General features: G+C 35.5%; 1 pseudogene; it reads left to right on the forward strand.

Annotated features, from left to right (window-relative positions):
- The first annotated feature begins 5063 nt into the window (after nt 1-5063).
- On the forward strand, nt 5064-7219 carry LOC140857156 (uncharacterized; annotated as a pseudogene).
- Nucleotides 7220-15142: the final 7923 nt, after the last annotated feature.

Here is a 15142-nt window from a genome sequence, read left to right on the forward strand (position 1 = left end):
GATGTGTCTGATCCACAAAAAAATATCTGATTTGTTAATCATCTTGGATTGGTGGGAGTTTATGAGGGTAAAATTTTTTCCTTCTCAAGAAAAAGAGAAAATAGAACAAGGTGATGTTGAATGATGGATGCTGGATGATTTCGTGCTTTGGTGAAAATTTGGACAGGGACAAATAACCTTCCTGCAGATTGCTCATCAAAGCAATATTTTGGTACGTGTGTCCGGTTTTTGGTCTCAACTAAGAATAGCACCCAACGACCAGCTAATTAAGGATGCTTTAGGGCTCATTTGGCTCACTAAAAGCAAAGGGAGGAAGAGATGATTTCTAAGACATAGAGAGGAAGTCTCTTATTTGGTTGAAATTTTTAAAGAAGAGAGAGTGAAAAAAAAATTTTTTCATAAAAAAATATTTTTCACATTTCATAGAAAGTAGAAACCAATAGGAGAGGTAGATTTTGATACTTTCTATCGGATGAGAATTGATGATATTTTTTTATTTTTAAAAATATTTTTTTAAGATTCGTGACTAAAATTTTGCAAAATATTAATGGATGATGAGGATGAAGTACTGAATGGTGATATAATATTATATTAATATTATCTTTATATTTATATTAATATAATATTATGTTTATATGATAAATTTATTATATCAAAATATTAATATTAATATATATTAGTATTATATTAACATAATAAATTATTATGATCTAATATTATATTATAATATATTTATATTATATTTATATTAATATTTATATAGAGTTTGTGAGTAAAAATATATGATTTTATATCTACCAAGGATATAATAGCTATCTTACACAGTTTTTCTAGTAAAATGAATGCCCAATCAAACATAAGTTACTTTACAATAAGTCATTTTTTTATGATCAATCAAACATATTAAAATTTTATTTTTAAAAAATAATTTTTTAAAAAATAATTTTTTAGAAAATTTTTTTTTTTCCACAAACCAAATAAGTCTTTGGAGAAGTTTAGCATGGGTGAACTTTAATTCAGTTCACACCAACATCTTTTCTAGATAAATTTAGCCCATCAAAAGATATTTATTTATAAATTGGGGATTGCTCAAGCTACGTAGGAAACATATATGCTGGTACACAAAAATATATTTCTTATTTGTGCAAACCATCAGGTGTGGAGGTGGAAAGTAGATTCAGAAATATTTTGAGCTGCCCAAGTGATCTGGATATTTTAGAATAGCCAAAGACATTTCAAATCTTGATGATCCAAAAAAAAAAAAAAATTGTTTCAAATCTTTGGTCACATTTCGTTACCGATGCCGCAATCCACCGGCTATCAGACAATACAATGACCGCAAACTTTGGCGGCATCTTTAATGGCCCAAGTAAGAATCTAATATTGATGATAGGTCAGGGAAGCTTGCTCCACTCTGTTCGAATCTTCTGTTTGTATATTTTTGTACTGTAAGATATCTACAATTCTAGGTAGCTGCCACATCATTATTTAAAAATGGATGACTGCTGTTTATCTCAAAAATTTGACAGAAATTTTGTTCTAGGCCAAAGATGATGTTCAGGAGATTATTTATTTTCCAGATCGATGATGTAATTGCAATTCAGATTTTTTTTTTGAGGTAAAAAAAAAGGGCTGCGGAGGAAATTTATTTTGAGTAAATATTTTAGGTTTTGTATTGGATTATAAAAAATGGTTCATCAAGTATTTCCCAAAAGTGAAGAAACTACGTTCCATTTTTTTTTTTTTTTTTTGTAAGAGAGGAAATTATGTTCTTTCCGGTGCACTATTGGAAAAGAAATTACTCCTGCATACTTCTACATTGGAGAAATCTACTTGTTCCGATTTTCTGTAATTAAGAGAACGCAAGTGAGGAAAATCCTGGGAGAAAGCAATGAAGAGTACATGCTACAATTTGTTCATAATATGGTTTCCAAGTGTTTTCTTTTAATGTTTGCAACCATTTTAGCATTCTGTTTCTCTCTCCAGCAGGCCGTTACATGGTTTTATGCAATCATAGTTCTAATGAAGTTGCAGGCACATTTTCTAATTCACCGGCTTGATGGGTGCTTTTTACATTACTTCCATCAGGGTTGCAGTCTATCGGTCCAGTGCTTCATAATAGGTTTTCCCATATGGAGTCGGGCTTATTTATATGAAGGTTATCCTGGCATGTATTTCTTATCTCTTGATTATAGCTATCCTCATCTTTGTTTTGCCTATTCCACTTCCGAGCCGGCTTATTTATAGTAGCAGGTGCTCAAATTGGTACAACACCTCACAACTAATCCAACAAATTCTGTTATATTGTTATTATAACAACAAATTCTGTTATTAGCTAACTAACATTTGAACCTAACTAATATTTAGACTTTGCCTTCAGTTAAGTTCCACCTGCTGCAATTCCCCCCACTCAAGCAACTTTGTCCTCAAGGTTAAAGTCAGGGAATCGCCTTTTAATGTCTTCCCATGACTCCCAAGTGGCTTCAGAAGTAGATGAATCATTCCACTGCACCAGAAAATCATATCATTATACAACAGTTTGAAGGGTTTCTTTACACTGTTGGGGGCTCCTGATGCAATATATTTTGGTACTTTCTAGTGGCAACCATGCTTGGCTCAGTGAATTTGCTGGCAATGTTCTGATTTTAGTCTTTTGGGCTACATGGTTCGTCAACACTCTTATACTTGGTCAGTAGGCTATGCCCTTTTGCATAGGCAAATACCACATTTATAGTTTATTATGTCTCTCCGGACTCCTCTGCATGCCAATTGGATTGGATATAGATCGAATTGATACAAATTAGATAAAAAAAATATTAATCCAAATTTAATCTATATATTAAATAAATAATTTGATTTTACCCATCTAATCTATTCGTTAAATGGATCAAATTTGGTTAAATAAGTTAAACAGATTAAGTGAATTTTAAATAGATTAAACGGATTAAACAGATTCGATTAAATAGAACAGAAATAAATTAAATAAATTTTAAATAAATTAAATAAATTTTAAATTGATTAAATAAATTAAAAAAATAAATAATTTATTTGATTCTATCCAATCTAAATATTAAATGGATTAAACGGATCAGATATCTATGATCTAAATCTGATTCAAATATTAAATAAATTAAATAGATTGATCTGTTTATGATTTAAATTTATTTAATCTAAATTTAAAATTATTTATAACCGATCAAATATAGATTAAATTAATGAGCCGGTCAATATTTTGCTGGTCTCATCGATACTATTTGGGGATCCTTTATGCTTCAACCAATCACTATCTATCATGCTTCACCTCATTCATTTATAATTGGGCCTCATCGAGCTTCTTTGGGCTTTTAACTTTCTTTTCTAACAGTTTGGCTTACTTGTAAATTTTTCCTTGTTACTGTACAATATGTTGCCTTTGTAAACTGTTTGCTTCCCAATATATAATACTGCTTCACTCTTCATTTTACCAAAAAAGTTGAACTAATAAACTAATAATCCAGGTGGCAAAGGCCACAAACACGTAATGCACCCCCTCCGAGAAAGGGATCGCCTGAGCTTTCCAATTCTTTTGGCATTGTTTTTATTTTAAATCACATCAGAGCTAAGTTTTTCTTTTTTTTTTTAATTATACAAATGGATACTCACGTTGATCTAACATGAGTGTATCCTAAAAAATCAAAAAATAAAATATTCTATAAGACTCGAGGGTAAATCTGACTCTGATACCAAGTCCAGACATCAGTATACTCAACTATATAAAAGGCGATTCAGTCAATAGCACTGTTTGCTTCTTGAAAGACATGCTGAGTAGAAACCATAGCGAAGTTACGAAGATGGGTCTAAATATCCTGAAGGAACGGATAAGCTTCCGATTATATCGTATCGTTCTGAATCTAATTTATTATAGTGGCAGAGTCATTCTAAATGATGATCCTCTCTATCTGCAGCTCTTGCTGGGTATAGATAATGTCAACCCAAGCAACGTAAAGCTTAGCTCCTGAGATTGAAGACTGAAAGAGATGTGATCTCTCTGTTGCTAGCAATCTAGCATCAGATCTCTGAATGACAAAGTCAATACCATCTCTATTATCTGTGACGTTATCATTAAAATTTATCTTGACACGGACGGATCGAATATGATAGCATTGGGGGCCATGGCCCACGACAGCCCAAGCCTTAAGCCCATATTTCAATTATTTTTTTTATTGGCCCCCAAAGCCCAACGGTGAAAATTGAAACCCCCATCAATTCTTCTTCGTGACTCCTCGACTCCGCCATCGCCCTTCTTCGCGACTCTGTGATTCCTTCGGGCCTCCACCCTCCGGTGCCCACTGATTCATGATCCGCCGGCCTTAGCCCCATGTAGTAGCCCCCAGCAGTGAAATCATCCTCTATCCGTTCTTCTCCGGGATTCCACGACTCTATCGACGCCCTTCTCCGCGACTCCTCTGGGCCTCTGGTGCCCACTGCTCCGTGATCCTTCGACCTCAACCCCTTCTTCTCCACGACTCCGCTCGGTGCCCACTGCTCCATGACTCCACCGCCAGCCCCAGTCCTAAGCCGTGAAAAGTGAAACCCTCCTTCTCTGTGACTCCGCCAGTGCCCACTGGCCACTGCTCCACCTCCGCGACTCCTCAAACACCCCGCTGCTCTGCAGCTCTAGTGCCCACTGCTCCGTGACTCCGGGGCTCCGGCGCCCACTGCCCCATGGCTCCACCGACCACAGTCCCATCCTGAAACCCTCCTCGTTCAGACCTTCTTCTCTGGCCTCCGTGACTCCGCCCGACGTCGGGCACCCACTACTCCATGACTCTGTCACATATTGTCTTCTTCCCTTCTCCCCTTTGTCGAGCAGTAAGTTTTTATTGATCTAATTGTATTTACTTTGAACTGATTAATGATTATGTATAGAAAAATTTATTAGTGAAGAAATTTATTATTTTATAATTTTTTTAGATAAAATTATAGAGAATTTTTTGAAAAAAAAACTCTCTCCAACACCCGAAGGTGAAAGTGAAAGCGACGGCCCGAATGGAACAGGTGATGCATCTACTAACACTCCTTTAATGCCAAAACTAGTTGATTTGAACACCCTTTCTTTTGATCTTGACGAAGGAGATAAAATTTTGGATTATCACCCCAATCAAAGAGATGGAATAAGGTGTTTTTATTGCCTCAAAGGACCTTGCCAACCTAAGAGCCATGAATTTTCTTTTAGATTAATTGGAGCAAGATCACATCGTTTTAATCCGGACTGGTTTGATAAATATGGAAAATGGTTAGAGTATAGCATAAAAGAGGATAGAGCATATTCTTTATATTGCTACTTGTTTAGAGATCAATTTACGAATCAAGATGGGAATGATGCATTTATGTCAAATGAGTTTAATTGTTGGAACAAATAGAGAGGCTAGGTGATCATGTTGGCGAAGTTAATAGTTTTCATAATCAAGCACTTAAAAGATGTAAAAATTTGATGAGAGAAAAGTAGTTCATTCAAGTTGCTCTTCATAAGCATTCTAATCTTATAAAAAATGAGTATCGAATTCATCTAAATATCTCAGTTGATGTTTTTAGATTATTATTGCAGTTAGGATTATCTTTTCTTGATCATGATGAGTCAGATGAATCTTTGAATAAGAAAAATTTTCTTGAAATGATAGAGTATACATCTGAGCAAAATGAAGCTATTCGTAAAGTTGTACTTCAAAATGCTACGGAAAATAATCAAATGAGAAATACAGAAAGACATTGTTCATTGCTTTGCACAAAAAGTGGTAAATGCTATCATTAAAGAAATTGGGGATGATGTAGTTGGTTCACTAGTGGATGAATCTAGTGATGTGTCCGACAAAGAACAAATGGCCGTGGTTTTACGATTTGTCAATAAATTGGGGTTAGTGAATGAGAGATTCATTGGTGTTGTTCATGTGACTGAGACTTCTACTTTATTTCTTAAATCTACGATTGATTTTTTATTTGCCGAGTATGGATTAAGCTTAATGAGCATTAGGGGTCAAGTCTATGATGGGGCTAGCAACATGCGAGATGAATTTAATGGTCTAAAGCTTCGATTTTGGATGAAAACAGGTCAGTTTATTATGTTCATTATTTTGCATATCAACTTCAATTAGCTCTAGTGACTGTTGCTAAAAAGCACCTTGATATTATTGATTTTTTTAGAATGATCTCCACCATGTTAAATGTTGCTGGAGGCTCCTATAAACGTAAAGATTTGCTTCGAAAGTTGTAATTGAACAAAGTTGAACAAGGGGTAAGTGATAGTGTTATTCAAACTGGAAAGGGATTAAATCAGGAGATGAGTTTTAAGAGGGCAGGAGACACACGTTGGAGTTCTCATTTCAAGTCACTTATGGATTTGGTTGAATTATTCTCTCATATAATTGAAGTGCTTGAAGTTGTTAAGAAGGAAGCTACAAATTTAGGGAAGAAAGCTCAAGCACATGGTTTTTTGAGATATTTGCAATCATTTGATTTTGCTTTTTTTTTTTTTTGCAATTGATGATTACTGTTCTGGGGATAACAAATAGTTGTCTTTGGCTTTGCAAAGTAAAGATTAAGACATATTGAATGCTATTGTACTAGTGAGAGTTGCTAAGAGATGATTGCAAAATATTAGAGATGATGGATGAGATACTCTTCTTGATAAGATCTCTTCTTTTTGTGATGAGCATAATATTGAAATGTTGAGTATGGATGAAGAGTTTGTTAATCCTGATAACCTACGGCGTAGAACCAATATTAGCAATTTGCATCACTATCGTGTGAAATTTTTTTATACTGTTTTGGATATGCAACTCCAAGAGCTTAATGATCACTTCAACGAGGTAAATTTTGAGTTGTTTACTTGTATAGCTTGCTTCAATCCAGAAGATTCATTTTGTCATTTTGATGTGCTAAAATTGAAGAAATTGATTGACTTTTACCCCAAGGACTTATCTTTTTGTGATCACATGTCTCTTGATATTCAACTTAAGAGCTACATTGATGATGTGCGTATAAATGATAGATTTGCAGACTTGAAGGGGATTGAAGAGCTTTCTAAAGTTTTAGTGGAGACAAAAAAAATCTTTCTCATCCTTTAATATATCAACTTTTGAAATTAGCATTGATTTTGCCTATAGCAATTGCAACTGTTGAAGGGTGTTTTTCTGCAATGAATATTGTGAAGATAGAATTACGCAATCGGATGAGTGATTAGTTTCTAAATAATTGCTTTGTTTTATAGAAAAAGATGTACTTGCATCTATTACTAATGAGGATGTAATGGTTTGTTTTCAAAAAATGAGAACTTATAAATGACAGTTATAAAAAATGATGATAAAATTTATCTTTTGTTATACATTGGATCCATGAGAATCATATATTTTTATTGTTATTATATATAATGTGTCCAGCGATAAAATTTTTTGGATTCACCACTGTCCAGTCATATACTGTAGGAGGGGCCCCTCAGGAAATAAAAACAAAATTAACTATTCAAAAGACTCGCATTCAAGTGTGTTAGCGGCTTGGCGTGATCCTAAATCCTAAAGTAGCCTATTGTTTTATAACACGATTGTGGGCTGAGCTCGTCGACTTCTTTGTCATTTATTTATTTATTTTCTTTTTTGGGGTGTGGAGTGGTCCAACGATAATGCGAATGGGTTAATAGCTTTTGTAATCTAGGCGAGCTACTTGATTCCTAGGGATATAATTTTTAATTGGGCCGGATCAGCTGCTTAGAGGGTGGATTAATTTAATGGCAAAGCAACGTGCACTAGATTAAATAGATCAAATTTAATTAAATAAATTAAATAGATTAAATAAATTTTAAATGAATTAAATAGATCAGGCTAAATGGGTCAAAAACAACAGATTAAACAGAATTTAAATAGAGTAAATAATTTTTTTTAAACAGATTAAATGAATTAAAAATATTAAATAGATTAACTGATTTATCTGACTCTATCCAATCTAAATATTTAACGGATTAAATGGATTAGATATCTATGATCCAAATTTGATCTCAATATTAAATAAATTAAATTGATCGACTTATTTATGATCTAAATTTATTTGATCTAAATTTAAATTTATTTATAACTAATTGAATATGGATCAAATTGATGAACCGGCCCATATTTTGCTGGTCTTACCAATAGCTACATCAAATAGATACTATTTCGGGGTCCTTTTTGCTTCAACCAGTCACTATCTACATGCTTCACCTCATTCATTTGTAATTGGGCCTCATCGGGCTTCTTTCGGCTTTTTAACTTTCTTGTTTAACGGTTTGGCTTACTTTGTAAATTTTTTCTTGTTAGTGTACATGTGTTGCCTTTGCAAATTGTCTGCTTTCCATTATGTAATACAGCTTCCCCCTTCATTTTACCAAAAATGTTGAACTAATAAACTAATAATACAGGTGGCAAATGTCACAAGCACGTAATGTCCCCCCTCTGAGAAAGGGATCGCCTGGGGATCGCCTGAGCTTTCAAATTCTTTTGGCATTGTTTTTATTTTAAATCACAACGTAGCTAAGTTTTTTTTTTTTGATATAAATGAATGTTCATAATGATCTAACATGAATATATTTTAAAAAATTAAAAAATAAAATATTCTACAAGATTCAGAGATAAGTCTGATCCTGATGTCAGATCTAGTCATCGATATACTCAGCCATCTAAGAGACGATTCAGTCAGTAGTGTCATTTGCTTTCTGAAAGATTTGCTAAGTAGAAACTATAGTGAAGTCACGAAGATGGGTTTGAATATTTTAAATGAGTGGGTAGGTTTCCGATTGTACTATATCGTTCTGAATCTAATTTATCATGACGGTAGAGTCATCTTCAATAATGATCCTTATTGTCCGCAGTTCTTGCTCGATAAAGACAATACCAATCCAAGAGGCGTGAAGCTCAGCTCTTGAGACTGAAAGCTGAAAAAGATGTGATCTCTCCGCCGTCAGTAATCTAGCATAATATCTTTGGATGACAAAATCAATATTATTTTTATCATTTTTAATATTACCGTTAAAATTTATCTTGACATGTTCTGAACTTGGGGCCTCTCAAAAAATAAAAATAAAATTAACTATTCAAAAGAGTCGTATACAAGCGTGTTGGCGGCTTGGCGGGATCCTAAATCCTAAAGGAGCCTATTGTTTTATAACGCGATTGTGGGCTGAGCTCGTCGACTTTTTTGTCATTTATTTATTTTGGGGAGTGAAGTGGTCCAATGATAATGTGAATTTGTTAATAGCTTTTGTAATCTAGGCAAGCTACTTGATTCCTAGGGGTACAATTTTTAATTGGACCGGATCAGCTGCTTAGTGGGCGGATTAATTTAATGGCAAAGCAACGTGCACCAGAGTGTACGCATTGTGTTCGTCAACAATTTATCCATTTTTCTCTGTTGCTTCAAAATTGAACTAATTTATCACGTGAGCGATGAATCTGATCCAACTAATAATCACTTATCGCGTGAATCTTTGATCGGATAAAAACGGATCCAAACAATATATTTCTATCCGATTTGAAAAGCAGCATTACAATTATTTTAAAAATTCACTTAAAAAAAATATTTTTTAGGATGTTTGACACCAATCACGGTGCCTACCTAATACCGAATCAAATGAAACAATTGCAATACACCACGGCGGGTAAGTGACTTTTTGATTGATATTTTTGGAATTACTTAAATATTTTCTTTTTTGGAAATTAGAAAAAATGTGGATCGTGCGAGCAATGTAAATGGTAAGATCGGGGAGGAGCTTTTCAGAGACGTGCACTTAATAATTTTTCTTACAAACTTACCAAAAAGATTGAATGAAAAATCAGTATTTTTGTTGATATATAAAAATTAAAAGTCAGTTTGTGAGCCTTCGTTGTTTGATGAACCAACTTGTGGTACCCCACGGGACTTGACACGAGTGGTTATCTTTTTTTTAGGTAAAACACGTGCGATTATCGTACTGGGCCTACTGGCCACTGGGACGTGTGACCATCTTAACCATAGGTGAGATATAAATCTTTCCCGGGGCAGACCGTACGTCTTAAAACTCGTTTGGTTGATGGAAAACGGAGGGAGAAGAGATACTTCTTAGGAAGTAGGAAACGGACAGAAAATCTCTTATTTGATTCAAATTTTGAGAAAAAAATTTTTTTTTTTCAAAAAATTATTTTTATATTTTAAAAATATTTAATAATATATAATTGTGACAGAATTATATATAATTTTACAACAGATAATCAGATTACACTATCTATTTTGCTACTTTCACAGATAATACTGTATTACATATAGGGAGCATTTGATAGCATGTAATCTTGATAGGATTATATGTAATTTTGCAATAGGTAATCAGATTACACTATTTATTTCGTCACTTTCACAGATAATATTGTATTATATATAATGTAATATTATCTCAAAAAGAGATAATCTGATTGTCTAGGAGGAGGTGGCTATGTGATTACATATAATCTTGCAATCCTGCAATTTTGCAACAAGATAACTTTAGGACCAAAATACCCCCATCAAAATAAATCAAAATAAATTATAGATAGTCCCAGTTGGTGAAAATAGAAAAGAAAATATAACGGGTGATGTCACAAAAAATGGTTGGTCCTGAAATTAAGTTGTCCCTCTACAAAATAGACAATAATCTAACAAGGATGGAGGTACTTTGAAAAAATTAGCTTATATTCTATATAATCTAAATTGTATATCAAACATTGCAATATAGGATTCTCTGTAATTTTATCAGATAATCATATTTCCTCTGCAATCATATTACCACAGCAACATTACCTATGTAGTGCACCAAATGCCTTTGTAATGTAATGTAGCATTATCTTAAAAAGAGCTAATCTGATTATCTAAGAGGAGGTGGCTATATAATTAAATGTAATTTTGCAACCTCGCAATCTTGTAATAGGATAATTTCAGGACCAAAATATCCTCAATAAAATAAATTAAAATATATATTAAATAAATTATGGATAGTTTCAGTTGGTGAAAATAAAAAAAAAATATGATTGGTGGTTTCGGTTGGTGATGTACCAAAAATAGTTGGATCTCAAAATTAAATTGTCTCCATAGAAAATAGACAATAATCAATAAGCAAGGATGTGGATATTTTAAAAAAATTAGCTTATATTTCGTGTAATCTAAATTGTATACCAAACACTATAATATATGATTTTCTATTATTTTATAATAATATTACTGTACCTATCAAATACTACAATATAAAATTTTCTGTTATTTTATCAGATAATCATATTTTCTCTGCAAGCATAATACCATAGCAATATTATCTATATAATGCACCAAACTCCCCCTTCATGGAAAGCGGAAACTCATGGGGGAGGTGGGTTTCGACACTTTTCATGGGATGAAAAGTGGTACTACTTTATTCTTTCTCAAAATACTTGTTTAGATCAACGGTTAAGATTTTAAAAAATATCAATGGATAGTTAGAATAAAATACTGAATAATGATATAATATTATATTAATATTATTGCGGCCAACTCTCTATCGTCTGTCGTCGGGAATGAACACCTGCAAAATAACATCCATACAGATCGGATTTGTATCCGGCGGGGACCCTTTGATGCTTAAGTTAGAAAGAAAAGTTGGCCGCAACAGATTAGTGTGCCAGGTAGGAGAACGCAACTTGCAATGACGAAAATCAGAGCCCAACGCTCAACTGCAACCGGATCAGCGATGCACTCTTCCCATCGGAAAGAGGTTCCTCTTCCTTCTTCAGTAGCAGAGCCTAGTTTCTCACATCCTGTGGTCATCATGGACGTCTAGATCCTTACACTTGTGCAGCAAGTGACTGTCCTTATGGAGACTGTCAGAAACCTCCAGCAGCAGCAGACCCAGCCACCACAACCACTAGTAGAGCAACCAATGGCACAATCGGTGCCATCCAGGCACAGCCACCGCCATACACGGTGATCACCATCTTCTTCTCCGGAGCGACCATTTCGGCTTCTCCGTCGAGACGAACAATGATATTCTCGGCACTCTCGATGTGCCACTCATCATTTTCGATGTTCCCTCTCTCCTTCCCATCTCGATAGTATTAGAAAGGGGAAACGACCGCGAACGCCCTCCGTGTCTCCTTCAAACTCGTCGGGTGGTTCTACCTTCGGAGTTTTTCAATGGCGATTTGATGATTATGAACGTAAATTTTAAGAGATCAATAACCAACTTGCTCAGCTTCAAGTAGAAGGTCGGAAGTCTTCCAACGACTACGACTTCCACACCGCCCAACTACTTTCTCGGCATGTCTTGGACCAACTGATCCTATCTCGGTTCAAGATGCCTCAGGTGGAGCCATATGATGGATCTACCGATCCGATCGACCACTTTGAGAGCTACAAGGCTCTCATGATGATTTAGGGGGCCATCGATGCTCTCTTATGCATCGACTTTTCGACAACTCTTGGGAAAGCTGTTCGAGCCTGATACTCCGAGCTTCAATCAGAAAGCATATATTCTTTTGAACAGCTAGAACATTCTTTCGTGGCTCACTTCAGCACCAGTTGAAGGCCGCTGCGAACTTTCGATAGTCTCTTCTCGATCAAGCAAGGAGAGACTGAATCACTTCAGAATTTCATGACTCGTTTTAATGCGGCCACACTTGAGGTCAAAGATCTCAATGAAAACATGACTATTTCGGCCATGAAAAGAGGTATGAAGGGATCTCGATTCACATATTCTCTGGATAAAACTCTCTCACAGACTTATGCTAAACTTTTGGAGCGTGCATATAAATATATGCACGCAGATGAAGGAGCTTCTGACCAACGCCAGACAGAAGGCAAAAGTCAGAAGAACAAGAAATAAAAGGAAGGAGCTCCGACCGAATCAAGTCGGCCACCATCCAATAAGCGAGCTTCGCCTCGACGACGGAGTCCAAGGCCAAATTACAGCAGGTATGACTCCTATACTTCTTTTTTCGCTCTCCATGCGTAGATTCTTATGGAGATCGAAGGAGCAGAATATCTACGACACCCTCCACCGATGAAGGCGTTGCCGAGGAACCATGATCGAAAGAAGTATTATCGATTCCATCGTGATCACGATCACGATACCGAACAATACATCCGGCTCAGGGATGAGATAGAAGCCCTGATTCGATGAGGCTACCTCAAGAAATACCGAAGAGATTCATCGACTCAACCTCTTGCTGATCGACGACCTCAACTATAAACTGAGAAAGTTGTCAATAATCAACCGACTGCAGGAGTGATCCACATGATCTTCGGATGTCTGGATAAGTGTGCAACTTTCGAAGATGAGTCGGTAAAGCGACGACGACTAGATAATGTAATAACTTTTTCGGAAGAAGATGTTCGGAGAATTCAGACTCCCCATGATGATGCTGTTGTTGTTTCGACAACACTAGTCAATTATGATGTAAAAAGAATCTTTGTAGATAATGAAAGTTCAACCAACATTTTGTTTTATTCGACTTTCTTCCGAATGTGACTATCGATTGACCGACTTAGAAGAGTCTCAACGTCACTAATCGGCTTCACAGGAGATGCTATCACAGTGGAGGGAGAAATTTCTCTCTTTTTAACCACTGGGATTGAACCACAACAAAGCACTATTTTCATAATGTTCATGATAGTTCGAGTACCTTCGGCTTACAACGTCATACTCGAATGACCTGAGCTTAATGCTCTGAGAGCAATGGTTTCGACATACTATCTGTTAGTTTGATTTCCAACAAGATATGGAGTTGGAGAGATACATGGAGATCAATAACTCGTCTGACGTTGCTTTCTTGTCTCCATCCAAAATAACAAACCTGAAGATTCTTTGTCTGTTGACAAATTAGACCAAAAAAAAATCAAAAGAGGGGTGAACCGACTGAACAATTGGTCTCCATCCCATTAAAAAAAGAAGATTCTGAGAAAACGGTCCAAATTGGATCACAATTATCCAACTCAAAGTGGCAACAATTAATAAAATTGCTCAATGCCAACGCCGATATTTTTGCTTGGTCGGCCACCGACATGCCCTGGATTCCTTCAGAAATAATAACTCACCGACTTAATATCAACCCAAATATTAAGCCGGTGAGACAGAAGAAGTGACCTTTTACTCCTGAAAGACATAAGGTTATTGATGAAAAAGTCGACAAACTTCTTATAGCAGGCTTCATCAGAGAAGCTACGTAACCCGACTGACTTGCCAATATGATAATGGTAGAAAAAGTCAATGAAAAGTAGAGGATCTGCATCAACTATACTGATTTGAATGTAGCTTGTCCGAAGGACAACTTTATGTTGTCGAAGATTGATCAATTGGTTGATGCGACTTCTGGCCACCGACTTCTAAGTTTCATGGATGCCTTCATTGGATATAATCAAATCCATATGGTACCAAAAGATGAAGAGCATACGGCTTTTGTGACCGATAAAAGCATATACTGCTACAAAGTAATATCTTTCAGTCTGAAAAATACTGGTGCTACCTATCAACGACTTGTCAATAAGATATTCAAGACACAGATCGGGCGAAACATGAAAGTATATGTGGACGATATGCTGGTGAAGAGTCTCCAAACTGCAGATCATGTTCGAGATCTGGAGGAAGCTTTCGACACACTCCGACAGTATCAGATGAAATTAAACCCTTCTTAGTGTGCATTTGGGATAACCTCCAGAAAATTTTTCAGATTTCTTGTTTCACAATGAAGAATCGAGGTTAATCTCGAAAAAATCAAAACCATTATCAACATGAAGCATCCAAACTCAAAGAAAGAGATACATCAACTCAATGGAAGGATTGCCGTGCTCAACCGATTTATTTCTAGGTCGGCTGAGAGATGCTTGCCATTCTTCAAAACTTTGCGGCAGACGAAGAATTTCTCATGGTCGGATGAATGCCAACAATCCTTCGAAGACTTGAAACAATACTTGGCTTCTCCACCTTTGCTCACAAAACCAAGGGTCGGAGAGACATTGTATCTCTACTTGGCAACTTCGACAGAAGCGGTTAGTTCGGTGTTCGTCCAGAAAGATGAGAACCGAATTCATCGATCAATCTACTATACCAATAAGGTACTTCATAATGCCGAAGTTCGATACTTAAGGGCAGAGAAAATAATCTATG

Source organism: Elaeis guineensis, chromosome 1 (assembly GCF_000442705.2).
Source record: "Elaeis guineensis isolate ETL-2024a chromosome 1, EG11, whole genome shotgun sequence".
NCBI lineage: Eukaryota > Viridiplantae > Streptophyta > Magnoliopsida > Arecales > Arecaceae > Elaeis > Elaeis guineensis.